This window comes from Mustelus asterias, unplaced genomic scaffold, assembly GCF_964213995.1.
Source record: "Mustelus asterias unplaced genomic scaffold, sMusAst1.hap1.1 HAP1_SCAFFOLD_43, whole genome shotgun sequence".
NCBI lineage: Eukaryota > Metazoa > Chordata > Chondrichthyes > Carcharhiniformes > Triakidae > Mustelus > Mustelus asterias.
In genome coordinates, this window is record NW_027590120.1 from 272493 (window position 1) to 288224 (window position 15732).

The following is a 15732-nucleotide window of genomic DNA, read 5'->3' on the forward strand; positions in this document are numbered from 1 at the left end:
TTAGGGGGCATAAGATGGGAACAGAAACTGTCAGGGAAAGGCACTAATGAAAACTGGAACTTTTTCAAGGAACAAATACTGGGTGTCCTTGATAGGTATGTCCCTGTCAGGCAGGGAGGAAATGGCCAAGTGAGGGAACCATGGTTCACGAAAGAGGTGGAATGTCTTGTGAAAAGGAAGAGGGAAGCTTATGTAGGGATGAGGAAACAAGGTTCAGTTGGCTCGATTGAGGGTTACAAGTTAGCAAGGAATGAGCTGAAAAAGGGGCTCAGGAGAGTTAGGAGGGGGCATGAGGAGTCCTTGGCGGGTCGGATCAAGGAAAACCCCAAGGCTTTTTACTCTTATGTGAGGAATAAAAGAATGACCAGGGTGAGGTTAAGACCGGTCATGGACAGTACTGGGAACTTGTGTATGGAGTCAGTAGATATAGGCGAGGTGATGAATGAATACTTTTCTTCAGTGTTCACCAAGGAGAGGGGCCATGTTTTTGAGGAAGAAAAGGTGTTACAGACTAATAGGCTGGAGGAAAAAGATGTTCGGAGGGAGGATGTACTGCCAGTTTTGAATAAACTGAAGGTCGATAAGTCCCGTGGGCCTGATTAAATATATCCTTGGATTCTTTGGGAGGCAAGGGATGAGATTTCAGAGCCTTTGGCTTTGATGTTTGGGTCCTCACTGTCCACGGGGATGATGCCAGAGGACTGGAGAGTGGCGAATGTTGTTCCTCTGTTTAAGAAGGGGAGTAGAAATGACCCTGGTAATTATAGACCGGTTAGTCCTACTTCGGTGGTTGGTAAATTGATGGAAAAAGTCCTTAGGGATGGGAATTACGACCATTTAGAAGGATGCGGATTAATCCGGGATAGTCAGCACGGATTCGTGAAGGGCAAGTCGTGCCTCACAAATTTGATTGAGTTTTTTGAGGAGGTAACTCAGTGTGTTGATGAAGGTAGGGCAGTTGATGTCATATACATGGATTTTAGTAAGGCGTTTGATAAGGTCTCCCATGAGTGTGACAGTTGGTGTCTCAGTGAGGGAGTGCTGCTCGGGCTGCAGTAGAGTGTGACAGTTGGTGTCTCAGTGAGGGAGTGCTGCTCGGGCTGCAGTAGAGTGTGACAGTTGGTGTCTCACTGTGGGAGTGCTGCTCGGGCTGCAGTAGAGTGTGACAGTTGGTGTCTCAGTGAGGGAGTGCTGCTCAGGCTGCAGTAGAGTGTGACAGTTGGTGTCTCAGTGAGGGAGTGCTGCTCAGGCTGCAGTAGAGTGTGACAGTTGGTGTCTCAGTGAGGGAGTGCTGCTCAGGCTGCAGTAGAGTGTGACAGTTGGTGTCTCAGTGAGGGAGTGCTGCTCGGGCTGCAGTAGAGTGTGACAGTTGGTGTCTCAGTGAGGGAGTGTTGCTCGGGCTGCAGTGGAGAGTGACAGTTGGGGAAGTGTGGGGAAGTTTTTTGTTTTCTTTTTTTCTTGCTGGTAATAGCTTCAGGGATGGCAGTTCAGGCAGTATGCTGCATCTCCTGTGGGATGTATGTGGTGAGGAAATCCAGTAGTGTTTCAGGAGATTTTAGTTGTAAGAAGTGCATTAGATTGCAGCTTCTGGAGGAGCGTGTAAAGGAGCTGGAGGGGGAGGTAGAGGAACTCCGCATAATTCGGGAGGCGGAGGTGGAAGTTGATAGGAGTTATAGAGAAATAGTAACTCCTAGAAATGAGGCTTGGGTCAATGCCAGGAGGAGGGGTAAGAAGCAATCGGGAAGACAATCCCCTGGGGCGGTTCCCCTCCATAATAGGTTTTCGGTGCTGGAGGCTACAGTTGAGGAGGAATCAACTGAGCATAGAGAGCAGATCTCTGGGGGTGAGCCGAGTGAGAAAGCTCAGGTGGTTAGGGGCTGTAAAAGACTGGGCCTTGTGATTGGGGACTCCACAATTAAGGGGACAGATAGGAGGGTCGGAATTAAAGGTAGGGACTCAGGGTTGGTGTGTTGCCTACCAGGGGCTGGGGTCCGGGATGTGTCTGACAGGGTATTCAGGACTCTTAGGGGGGAGGGAGATAAACCACAAGTTATTGTACATGTGGGGACACACGACATAGGGAGGATAGGGGAAGGGGATATTAGGCAGGGATTTATGGAGTTGGGGTGGAAACTAAAGGCCAAGACTGACAGAGTGGTTATCTCTGGACTCTTGCCTGTACCACGGGATAGTTTAGAGAGGAATAGGGAGAGGGAAGGTTTGAATTCATGGCTGAGGGGATGGTGCAGGAGGGAGGGGTTCAGGTACTTAAGCAATTGGGGCTCGTACTGGGGAAGGTGTGACCTCTATGAGAAGGATGGTCTACACCTTAATCAGAAGGGGACCAATATCCTGGGGGGGTAAATTTGCTAAGGCCATGCAGGGAGGTTTAAACTGATTCGGGGGGGGGGGAGGGATCCTGAGTAGTGGGGCTGAAAGTGAGGGATGCATGGATGGGGACTGCAATGCACGGCATTGCAGAGGTGGGGTGGAGCAGGGTTTGAAATGTGTATACTTCAATGCCAGGAGTATTCGCAATAAAGTGGGTGAACTTGCAGCGTGGATCAGTACCTGGGACTTCGATGTTGTGGCTATTTCAGAGACATGGATAGAGCAGGGGCAGGAATGGATGCTGCAGGTCCCGGGGTTCAAATGTTTTAGTCGAAGTAGGGAAGGAGGTAGAAGAGGGGGAGGGGTAGCATTATTGGTCAGAGATTGTATCACAGTGTCAGAGAGGAGGTTTGATGAGGACTTATCTGTTGAGGTAGTATGGGCGGAGATTAGAAATAGGAGAGGAGAGGTCACCCTGTTGGGAGTCTTTTATAGACCTCCTAAAAGTTCTAGAGAGGTTGAGGAAAGGATTGCGGAGTCAATCCTGCTTAGGAGTGAAAGTAATAGGGCAATTGTTATGGGGGATTTTAACTTGACTAATATTGACTGGAATTGTTATAGCTCTAGCTCGTTAGAGGGGTCAGTTTTTGTTCAAAGCGTGCAGGAAGGTTTTTTGACTCAGTATGTAGACAGGCCAACTAGAGGTGAGGCTATATTGGATCTGGTGCTGGGAAATGAGCCAGACCAGGTGCTAGACTTGGAAGTTGGTGTGCATTTTGGTGATAGTGACCACAATTCGGTTACGTTCACCTTAGTGATGGAAAGGGATAGGCATGAACCTCGGGCCAATGGTTTTAGCTGGGGGAAGGGTAATTATGAGGCTATTAGGAGAGAATTAGGAAACATAGGTTGGACTAGGAGATTACAGGGACTGGGAACGTCCGACATGTGGAGTTTTTTCAAGGAGCAGCTACTGCGAGTCTGTGATAGGTATGTCCCTGTCAGGCAAGGAGGAATTGGTAGGGCTAGGGAACCGTGGTGCACCAAAAAAGTTTCTTTGTTGGTTAAAAAGAAAAAGGAGGCTTATGTTCGGATGAGACGTGAGCACTCGGGTAGTGCACTAGAAAGCTTTAGATTGGCTAAGAGGGAGTTGAAGAGCGAGCTTAGAAGGGCTAAAAGGGGACATGAGAAGACTTTGGCGGATAGGGTTAAAGAGAATCCTAAGGCGTTCTATAGGTATGTCAAGAACAGAAGGTTGGTTAGGGCAAGTTTAGGGCCAGTTATAGATGGCAGAGGGAAGTTATGTGTGGAACCGGAGGAGATTGGTGAAGCATTGAACCAATATTTCTCTTCGGTGTTCACGCAAGGGGACATGAATATAGCTGAGGAGGACACTGGGTTGCAAGGGAGTAGAATAGACAGTATTACAGTTGATAAGGAGGATGTGCAGGATATTCTGGAGGGTCTGAAAATAGATAAATCCCCTGGTCCGGATGGGATTTATCCAAGGATTCTCTGGGAGGCAAGAGAAGTGATTGCAGAGCCTCTGGCTCTGATCTTCAGGTCGTCGTTGGCCTCTGGTATAGTACCAGAAGATTGGAGGTTAGCGAATGTTGTCCCATTGTTTAAGAAGGGGAACAGAGACTTCCCCGGGAATTATAGACCGGTGAGTCTCACTTCTGTTGTCGGCAAGATGTTGGAAAAAATTATAAGGGATAGGATTTATAGTTATTTGGAGAGTAATGAATTGATAGGTGATAGTCAGCATGGTTTTGTGGCAGGTAGGTCGTGCCTTACTAACCTTATTGAGTTTTTTGAGAAAGTGACCAAGGAGGTGGATGGGGGCAAGGCAGTGGACGTGGTATATATGGATTTTAGTAAGGCGTTTGATAAGGTTCACCATGGTAGGCTTCTGCAGAAAATGCAGATGTATGGGATTGGGGGTGATCTAGGAAATTGGATCAGGAATTGGCTAGCGGATAGGAAACAGAGGGTGGTGGTTGATAGTAAATATTCATCATGGAGTGCGGTTACAAGTGGTGTACCTCAGGGATCTGTTTTGGGGCCACTGCTGTTTGTAATATTTATTAATGATCTGGATGAGGGTATAGTTGGGTGGATTAGCAAATTTGCTGATGACACCAAAGTCGGTGGTGTGGTAGACAGTGAGGAAGGGTGTCGTAGTTTGCAGGAAGACTTAGACAGGTTGCAAAGTTGGGCCGAGAGGTGGCGGATGGAGTTTAATGCGGAGAAGTGTGAGGTAATTCACTTTGGTAGGAATAACAGATGTGTTGAGTATAGGGCTAACGGGAGGACTTTGAATAGTGTGGAGGAGCAGAGGGATCTAGGTGTATGTGTGCATAGATCCCTGAAAGTTGGGAATCAAGTAGATAAGGTTGTTAAGAAGGCATATGGTGTCTTGGCGTTTATTGGTAGGGGGATTGAATTTAGGAGTCGTAGCGTTATGTTGCAACTGTACACAACTCTGGTGCGGCCGCACTTGGAGTACTGTGTGCAGTTCTGGTCCCCACATTACAGGAAGGATGTGGAGGCTTTGGAGAGGGTGCAGAGGAGGTTTACCAGGATGTTGCCTGGTATGGAGGGGAGATCCTATGAGGAGAGGCTGAGGGATTTGGGATTGTTTTCGCTGGAATGGCGGCGGCTAAGAGGGGATCTTATTGAAACATATAAGATGATTAGAGGTTTAGATAGGGTGGATAGTGATAGCCTTTTTCCTCTGATGGAGAAATCCAGCACGAGGGGGCATGGCTTTAAATTGAGGGGGGGTAGTTATAGAACCGATGCCAGGGGTAGGTTCTTTACCCAGAGGGTGGTGAGGGATTGGAATGCCCTGCCAGCATCAGTAGTAAATGCGCCTAGTTTGGGGGCGTTTAAGAGATCCGTAGATAGGTTCATGGACGAAAAGAAATTGGTTTAGGTTGGAGGGTCACAGTTTTTTTTTAACTGGTCGGTGCAACATCGTGGGCCGAAGGGCCTGTTCTGCGCTGTAATGTTCTATGTTCTATGTTCTATGTTCTATGGTCGGCTTATGATGAAAGTAAGGAGGTGTGGGATAGAGGGAAAGTTGGCCGATTGGACAGGTAACTGGCTATCTGATCGACGGCAGAGGGTGGTGGTGGATGGAAAATTTTCGGACTGGAGGCAGGTTCCTAGCGGAGTGCCACAAGGATCAGTGCTTGGTCCTCTGCTCTTTGTGATTTTTATTAATGACTTGGAGGAGGGGGCTGAAGGGTGGATCAGTAAATTCGCTGATGACACCAAGATTGGTGAAGTAGTGGATGAGGTGGAGGGCTGTTGTCGGCTGCAAAGAGACATAGATTGGATGCAAAGCTGGGCTGAAAAATGGCAAATGGAGTTTAACCCTGATAAATATGAGGTGATTCATTTTGGTAGGACGAATTGAAATGTGGATTACAGGGTCAAAGGTAGGGTTCTGAAGACCGTGGAGGAACAGAGAGATCTTGGGGTCCATATCCACAGATCTCTAAAGGTTGCCACTCAAGTGGTTAGAGCTGTGAAGGAGGCCTATGGTGTGTTAGCTGTAGTCGCGGGCATTCAGCCTGGGATCTTCAGGTAAGCGTTCTCCAAGGCGGCCTTCACGACACACGACAGCGCAGAGTCGCTGAGCAGAAACTGATAGCCAAGTTCCGCTCACATGAGGACGGCCTAAACCGGGATGTTGGATTTATGTCACATTATCAGTAACCCCCACAGCTTGCCCCCTGATCTTGCAGAATCTCACTAGCTGCTCTGTCTGGAGACAATACACATCTCTTTAACCTGTGTTGAATGCTCCCTCCACCCACATTGTCTGTACCTTTCAGACCTGGCTGGCTGAAGAGATTCGCATTCTAATTAGTATTCTGTAACTTGATTTCTGTGTCTGTGCACTGTTTGAGAGCACATTTGCACTCCATCTGACGAAGGAGCAGTGCTCCGAAAGCTTATGGTATTTGCTACCAAATAAATCTGTTGGACTTTAACCTGGTGTTGTGAGACTTCTTACTATGTTTACCCCAGTCCAACGCCAGCATCTCCACAGCTTAGCTGTTATTAACAGGGGGTTGGAGTTTAAGAGCCGTGGGGTTATGCTGCAACTGTACAGGACCTTGGTGAGACCACATTTGGAATATTGTGTGCAGTTCTGGTCACCTCACTATAAGAAGGATTTGGAAGCGCTGGAAAGAGTGCAGAGGGGATTTACGAGGATGCTGCCTGGTTTGGAGGGTAGGTCTTATGATGAAAGGTTGAGGGAGCTAGGGCTGTTCTCTCTGGAGCGGAGGAACTTGAGGGGAGACTTAATAGAGGTTTACAAAATGATGAAGGGGATAGATAGAGTGAACGTTCAAGGACCATTTCCTCGGGTGGATGGAGCTATTACAAGGGGGCATAACTATAGGGTTCATGGTGGGAGATATAGGAAGGATATCAGAGTTAGGTTCTTTACGCAGAGAGTGGTTGGGGTGTGGAATGGACTGCCTGCAGTGATAGTGGAGTCAGACACTTTAGGATCATTTACGCGGTTATTGGATAGGCACATGGAGCAAACCAGGATGATAGGGAATGCGATCGCTTGATCTTGATTTCAGATAAAGCTCGGCACAACATCGTGGGCCGAAGGGCATGTTCTGTGCTGTACTGTTCTATGTTCTATACATAAGGTGAACAGTTGTAAGCTTTTTCCCAGGGCAGACGTGACAACTACAAGGGGTCAGAAGTTCAAGATAAGGAGGGAAAGATTCAGTGGAGATGTGCGGGGGAAGGTTTTTACACAGAGGGTGGTGGGGGCCTTGAACGCACTGCCAACTGATGCAGTCACTTCAGCCACATTTAAGACATATCTTGATAGGCATATGAACAAGCGGGGAATAGCGGGATATAAGCGGTTGATCAGGATAGGTAAACATGATTGGCGCAGGCTTGGTGGGCCGGCCTGTTCCTGTTCTGCAGTGTTTTTTGTTCTTTGATTGTGTGTATGTTTGCGTTCTCTTGTGTCTGTTTGTGCGTGTGTGTGTGTGTGTGTGTGAGAGAGAGAGAGAGAGAGAGAGATTATCAGTGAGATTGTGTTTGTGAGCATGTGTGAGTGAGCCTATGCGTGTGTGTATGTGTGAGAGAGTTGGTGGTCGCGAATTTCACACATGAATCACCCTCTGGATGAAAAGAAAATCTCCTCACCTCAGTTCTAAAAGGTTTACCCCTTATCCTCAAACTATGACCCCTAGTTCCGGACGCCCCCACCATCGGGAACAGTCTTTCGGAATCCACCCTGTCTAATCCTGTTAGAAATTTATCATTGATATAAGATCCATTCTAACCCTTTTAATCTCCAATTGAGTGTGAGATGTGTGATTGGGTGTCAGAGTTTGTTACTCTGAGCGTGCATGCGTGTGTGCATGTGTATGAGTATCTGTCTTTGAGTGTGAGAGTGTAAGATTTACTGACTCAGTGTGTGATTGGCTGTGTGAGATAGTGTGAGAGAATGTGTTTGTGAGAGGGTGTGCGTGTCAGCGAGATTTTGTCTGTGTGTGAGAGAGCGAGAGCTCTGCATGTGAGAGACTGGCAATGTGGGAGAGACAGAGACGGACAAATTGACCAAGTGTCTAATGGAGACAGACACACAGAGAGACGCAGGGAAAGATTCGCTAATATTAAAATGATTGTGGATTTGCAATAGGCCACAGGCAGTTTTAGAATTCATGACCAATTTCATCATGGAGTGACATTCTGGAAAATTGACACTGCGGAACACAGAAGCACACACACATAAACTTGGACAGAGACACACACACACATATAGAACACACACACACACGCACACACATATAGAAACACACACACGCACACACAAAACATGGTGGCAAAGAAACAGACAATGACTGATTAACATTTTGATTTCAAACAAATAAAAGCCCTGTGTAAACTGTCACTGGAGTGTGGGGTTAACCCAGCAAACTCACACAGCTGGGGCAGGATTAAGCACAAGATGGAGACTCGAAGATAAGGCAGGGCTGACAGCAAACTGCGCACTGTCAGCAATGAGAGAAAGAATCAAAGAAATACGATGTCTTCAACAACCCTGCAGATGGAGTGCAGTATAGATCAGCATGGTTGCTGCCAGATGGGTCTGTCCGCTCCAGGATGGCCCTCCTGTCGCAAAAGTTCACAGTAATGTCCACCGATGCCAAGCCGGCATTCTCTTCTGACCACTGTCTCCTCCTGGACGAGCATCACCAACTGAAAACCCACAAAGTGGGCGAGGCGTACACTGAAGCTGAAGGTAAAACTTTTGACCCTGGAGAACCTTGAATAACTCAGAAGGGATTACAAAGGTTGGAGAATCGTGATACCCTTATTTAATTTGATTTATTATTGTCGCATGTATTGCGAAAAGTTTTGTTTCTTGCGCACTATGCAGACAAAACATACCGTTCATAGAGTACGTAGAGGAAAAGGAAACGAGAGAGTGCAGAATGTAGTGTTACAGTCACAGCAAGGGTGTAGATAAAGACCAACTTAATGCAAGGTAGGACCATTCAAAAGTTTGACAGCAGCAGGGAAGAAGCTGTGTTTGAGTCCGTTGGTACGGACCCTCAGACTTTTGTATCTTTTTTCCTGACGGAAGAAGGTGGAAGGGTGAATGTCAGGGGTGCGTAGGGTCCTTAATTATACAGGCTGCCTTTCCCGAGGCAGCGGGAAGTGTCGATGGAGTCAATGAATGGGAGGCTGGTTTGAGTGATGGACTGGGTTTTGTTCATGATCGTTTGTAGTTTCTTGCTGTCTTGGGCAGAGCAGCAACCATATCAAGCTGTGATATAATCAGAAAGAATGTTTTATCTGCTGCATCTGGAGAAGTTGGTGAGAGTTGTAGCTGACAGGCCAACTTTCCTTAATTGAGTCTCCATCGCTTTTTTGGAAAGCTATTAAGGGGAACCCCAGGAGGTTCTTCATCCTGAAAGGAGTTCAGAATGTGAGAGAGAGATGAGGGGAATGTCCCGACCCCGAAAAACCATCTGCTCCGGCTGCCGTCTATGGGGGTGGATACCAGGGAGGATTGCCAGGAGTTGAAGAAACCAGGAGATCTCCCGGATAATTTTTTCCCCGTGAACGAAGGTAATGGTCCTCTTTCCAACACTCTGACTTTGTTACTGTGGGGAGAAGTTGGCCCATTGTCCATATCAGTGACAGGGAACTCAGTGCTACCTTACAGAAAGAGATAGGGAGAGCACCTCGCCTCACTCGAGTTAACACAGGCCTGGATTACATCAACTGCTTCACCAACAGAGTCGAGAAACCACTTACTGTATTGAATGTTCCTGAATTCCAGCAAGTTACCTGTTCAATTCTTCTCCAGTCTCTGTCAATTGCCCTTGCTCTTCACAATGTGTTTTGTCTCTGTCTAGCAGTGGTAGTTCACTGGGAATGTTCCAGAGACCTGAACACTTGAGGCAAACACTGGTGCACTACTGAGGGCGCACTGTCAGAGGATCAGTACTGAGGGAGAGCTGCACTGTCAGAGGATCAGTACTAAGGGAGTTCCGCACTGTCAGAGGGTCAGATTGAAGGAGTGCTGCATTGTCAGAGGGTCAGTGCTGAGACAGCACCGCACTGTCAGAGGATCAGTCCTGAGGGAGTGCCGCACTGTCAGAGGGCCAGTTTGAGGGAGTGCTGCACTGTGGGAGGGTCAGTACTGAGGGAGTGCTGCACTACCAGAGGATCAGGACTGAGGGAGTGCTGCACTGTCAGAGGGTCAGATTGAGGGAGTGCTGCATTGTCAGAGGGTCAGTACTGAGAGAGCACCGCACTGTCAGAGGGTCAGTACTGAGGGAATGCCGCACTGTCAGAGAGTCAGTACTGAGCTGGTGCTGCAATGTCAGAGGGTCAGTACATTAGATAGTTAACCTAACCCTTCGGTACCCTCCTTGGCACATGGTACATTTGAATATGAATTTTGCTCTACTCCCTCATCTCCACCAATTAAGTATTCGTGTCCTGCACCTCAAAATGGTTTCGTTATAATAAATACAAACAAGATACTGTATGATAATGCTTGTAATGAATTGGACCCAGTTGTATTAGATTTCACGAAAATGCATTTACAAGATTGGTGTCTCTCTCAACTTAGAGAATTATATTTGCATTTAACACAGAGGGCCCGATTTTACTATTTTCATTCTAAGTGAAATCTGGGTAAAGTACGGATCCGACTTAGAAGTCTGCTTCCAGACGCCCCCATACACTTTCAGCCATCTCCAGTCCTATTCCCGCTGTGGACGGGGCTGAGTGCGGCCGGAACGATCAGATCTCGGAACTGATCATGCGCAGTTAGAAATAAATTGGAGAAAGTGCGCCCGTGTCGGACCGCACCCGACCCGCAGAAAGCACAGAAAGCGGACCCGGAGTGACAAGCAGGAGCGAGGGTGTATCTCGGGCGGTGGGGGCGGGGGCGCAGATGGATCTCTGGCGGGGGTGCAGGGGGTCCGCTGTCACTCTGCGGGCGATCGGTGGGGGGAAGGGGGCAGGAGTGGCGATCGGTCTGGGTAGCGGGGTGTGGTGAATAAGGGAAACAGTGATCTGTGTGTGTATCCCTTATTCACCCCCCAACCGCCCCACTACCCAGACCACTACTCCCACTACTCTTCCATTTGGGCAGCACCACAAACAGTGTCTTGTTATTTATTTCATTGGCAGCTGCCCCGGGTGCTCTTGATGCTCCTGCTGCAGCACCTTTGCTCTTAATGATGGGGGAATGAGGCTCTCAGAGCCCAGAGTAAACATCCAGCAACACCCACAACTCCCGGCTTCCCCCATCTCCAATAAGAGAGACCTCTATCTCAATTTGAAGTGTGCCTTATCTCAATTTAGATTGCTCACTATCCTGATTTAGAGTACCCCATCCCAATTTGGAGCATCCCCTAACTCGAATAAGAGCCTTCTATCTCAATTTAGATTTGGAGACCGACTATTTCAGTTATGGGAGCAGCGAATAATTATGAGTGCCCGAATCTCAAATATGAGTGCCCGAGTCAATTAGGAGTGACCCCTGTCAATTCCGGGTGAATTATGAGTGCCCTGGTCAATTAGGATTGCCCCCTGTCAATTCTGAGTGCCCCCTGCCCATTTTGAGTGCCACCAGACAATTAGGAATACCAGTCTCCATTATGAGTACCCCCTGTCATTTCTGACTGCTCAGGTCAATTAGGTGTGCCCCCTTTGAATTACCAGTACACGTGTCGATTTGTAGTGACCCCTATCTCGATTTGGAGTGCCTCCGATCTCAATTAGGAGCATCTCCTATCTCGATTTGGAGTGACCCCCATCTCGATTTAGAGTGTTCCCTGTCTCGATGACAAGTGCCCCACATCTCGATGACAAGTGCCCGCTCCCCCCCCCCCCCCCATGACTATGAGGAGTGCCCCAATGTCAATTAGGAGGGCCCCCTGTCAATTACGGGTGGCCTCGTCAATTAGGGGTGACCCTGTCAATTAGGGGTGGCCCGCCAATCAGGAATACCTGGGTGAATTAGGTGCGCCCCCTGTCAATTATGTGCCAGTGTCAACTCGGAGTGCCCCCGATCGATTATGAGTTCCAAATGTCAATTTCCAGTGCCCCGGGTCAATTAGGAATGCCCTATATCTCGATTTGGAATGCCCCCTATTTTGATTTGGAATGCTCCCATCTCAATTTGGAGTGCTCACTATTTCGATTAGGAGAGGCTGGGTCAATTATGAGTGCCCCTTGTTAATTATGAGTGTCCCTTGTCTATTATGAGTGCCCTCTGTCAATTAGGCATGCCCCTACCTTGACTAGGTGTGCCATTATCTCGAATTGGATTTCCCCCATTCGAGTTGGAGTGCACCCCCATATCCCGATTTGGAGTGCCCCCCATATCTGGGTTTGCGGTTCCTCCCATATCTCGATTTGAAGATCCTCCAATCCCTCGATTTGGAGTGCCCCCCATATCTCGATTTGGAGTTTTCCAACCTCCCCGTATCACGATTTGGAGTGCCCTGCATATCTCGGTTTGGAATGCCCCCCATATGTCGATTTGGAGTGCCCCCTATCTCGAATTGGAGTGCCCACCCTATCTTGGTTTGGAGTGCGCGCCATATCTCGATTTGGAGTGCCCCCTATCTCGATTGGAATGCCACCTATATCTCCATTAGGAATGCCCCCTATCTCGATTTGGAGTGCCCCCTATCTCGATTTGGAGTGCACTTATAGCGGTTTGGAATGCAACTTATTTAGATTTGGAGCAGCGACTCTTTCAGTTACGAGTGCTGAGTCTCAATTAGGAGTGCCCCTATCAATTAGGAGGGCCCCCCGTCAATCAGGAGTGCCCTTGTCAATTAGGAGTTCCCCCTGTCAGTTAGGCGTGCCACCTGTCAATTAGGAGTGCCCCCTGTCAATTAGGCATGCGCCATTCAATTAGGATTTGAATATTCCAGGGTATAAGTGTTTTAGGCGAGACAGAGGAGGGGCTATGAGAGCAATGCTGGTTAGGGAGCATATTACAGCGGTACAGAGGGTGGACAATTTGGAAGGGTCAGGTAACGAGTCACTGTGGGTGGAGCTCAGAAACAGGAAGGGCGCAGTCACTATGCTGGGGGTATACTCCGGGCCTCCCAACAGCCCACGGGAAGTTGAAGAACGGATATGTAAGGAGATTCTGGACAGGTACAGAAAAAATAGGGTTGTTGTAGTGGGAGACTTTAATTTCCCTCACATAGACTGGAAATCGCTTAGGGCTGGGTACCTGGACGGGGAAGAATTTATAAAATGCGTACAGGAAGGACCTTTGGAATAATATGTTGACAGGGCAATTGAAAGGGGGCTATACTGGACCTAGTCCTGGGGAATGAGCCCGGTCAGGTCATCAAAGTTTCAGTGGGGGAACATGTGGCAAATAGTGACCACAATTCTGTAAACGTTAGGATAGTAATGGAAAAAGATGAGTCTTGTCCTTTGGGTAAGGTGCTGAATAGGGGGAAGGCTAACTAAAGCCGGATTAGGCAGAATTTGGTGGCTGTTGATTGGGAGAGGCAGTTCGAGGATAAATCCACAACTGGCGTGTGGGAGTATTTTAAGTAGCAGTTGATAGGACTGCAGGACAAGCATGTGCCTGTAAAGAGGAAGGATAGGAAAGGTAGGAATCGAGAGCCGTGGATAACCAGTGAAATTGTGGGTCTAATCAAAAAGAAAAAAGAGGCATACATGAGGTCCAGGCAGCTAAAAACAGATGGAGCACTGGAGGAATACAGAGAAAGCAGAAAATAACCTAAACAGGGAGATAGAAGGGCAAAAAGGGGTCACGAAATGTCCTTGGCAGACAGGATTAAGGAGAATCCTAAGGCATTTTATACATATGTTCTGAACAAGCGGGTTGTTAGGGAAAGAATCGGAACACTCAGGGACAAAGGAGGGGAATTATGCTGAGAAGCAAAGGAAGTAGGTGAGATCCTAAACGAATACTTTTCATCAGTATTCACAAAGGAGAGGGACATGTTCACTGGTAGTGTCTCAGAGAGATGTGTTGACCCGTTAGAAAAAATCTCAATTACAAGGAAGGAAGTGTTAGGTTCTTTAGGAAACATTAAGACAGACAAATCCCGAGGGCCGGATGGCATCTATCCTGGACTCCGCAGGTAGGCAAGAGATGAAATTTCTGGGCCTCTGACAGAAATCTTTGTCTCTTTGCTGGACAAAGGTGAGGTCCTAGAGGATTGGAGGATAGCAAATGTTGTCCCGTTATTTAAGAAGGGTAGGAAGGATAACCCGGACATTTATAGGCAGGTGAGCTTGACGTCGGTGGTAGGGGAATTGTTGGAGAAGATTCTTAGAGATAGGATATATGCGCATTTAGAACTGAATAATCTCAGTAGCAATAGACAGCATGGTTTTGTACGAGAGAGGTCATGCCTCGCAAATTTGGTTGAGTTTTTTGAGGAGGTGACAAAAACGATTGACGAGGGAAGGGCCGTGGATGTCGTCTACATGGATTTTAGTAAAGCGTTTGACAAGGTCCCTCATGGCAGGCTGGTGCAAAAGGTTAAATCTCACGGGATAAAAGGTGAGCTAGCTAGATGGGTGGAGAACTGGCTTAGCCATATAAGACAGAGGGTAACAGTGGAGGGGTCTTTTTCCGGTTGGAGGTCTGTAACTTGTGGTGTTCTGCAGGGCTCTGCACTGGGACCTCTGCGGTTTGTGATATATATAAATGATTTGGAGGAGGATGTAGCTGGTGTGATCAGTAAGTTTGCGGATGACACAAAGATTGCTGGAGTTGCGGATAGTGATGAACATTGTCAGTGAATACAGCAGGATATAGATAGGCTGGAACATTGGGCGGAAAAATGGCAGATAGAATTTAATCAAGATAAATGCGAAGTGATGCATTTCGGGAGATCTAATGTAAGGGGGAGCTGTACAATAAATGGCTGGACCATCAGGAGTACAGAAACACAGAGGGACCTGGGTGTACAAGTCCACAGATCGTTAAAGCTGGCAGCACAGGTGGAGAGGGTGGTGAAGAAGGCATATGACATGCTTACCTTTATTGGACGGGGCATAGAATATAAAAGTTGGCATATGATGTAGCAGCTGTATAGAACGTTGGTTGGGCCACATTTGGAATACTGCGTCCAGTTCTGGTCGCCACACTACCAGAAGGATGTGGAGGCTTTGGAGAGAGTGCAGAGAAGGTTTACCAGGATGTTGCCTGGTATGGAGGGTGAAGGGGGCGACCTTTATTCTTAAGACGACTTTTATGCTTAATACCATGGAAATTTTACACGTGTATATCAAATTTATTTTAAAATATTGTCAGCAGCTCACAGCAATGCGATGACTCATGGGCACCCCTTAATCACTTCAGACAGCCTCATCACTTTAGACTCAAAGCAGGGGAAACATAGACAATAGCTCAACTGATTAGATTATGCAAGAAGCTCAAGACACAAAGGAAACCCTCCAGAAAGAGATCAGCCTCGGGAAATTGGTTCACAACATCATCAGCCACAGGTCAATTCCACCTATCTGTAATGGCTTTTTAATATCTTGCTATTGTGCCACTGCTTTGTGTTATTAGCAGGCACTGATCATGTAACAGGTAATACATGATGAGCCTATTCCCGTTTGTTTGGTGCGAAGTTCAAAGCCCTATAAATTGTAAAGCGCAGAATGTCCAGGGAGAGCAGTTGACGAGCAGCTGTCTCTCCCCAGGCCTGCTGTTTCTGTTATTTTAAACAGAGAATAAAGTTTGCGTTGCCTTTCTGTACTGTGCTCATGCCTGCCTGTCTTTTATGCTGGTAGGAAGCGAGTAATTTCCCCTTACAGTTTGGTGCCAAAACCCGGGAGGAAGCGACCACTTGCTGGACCCACGGT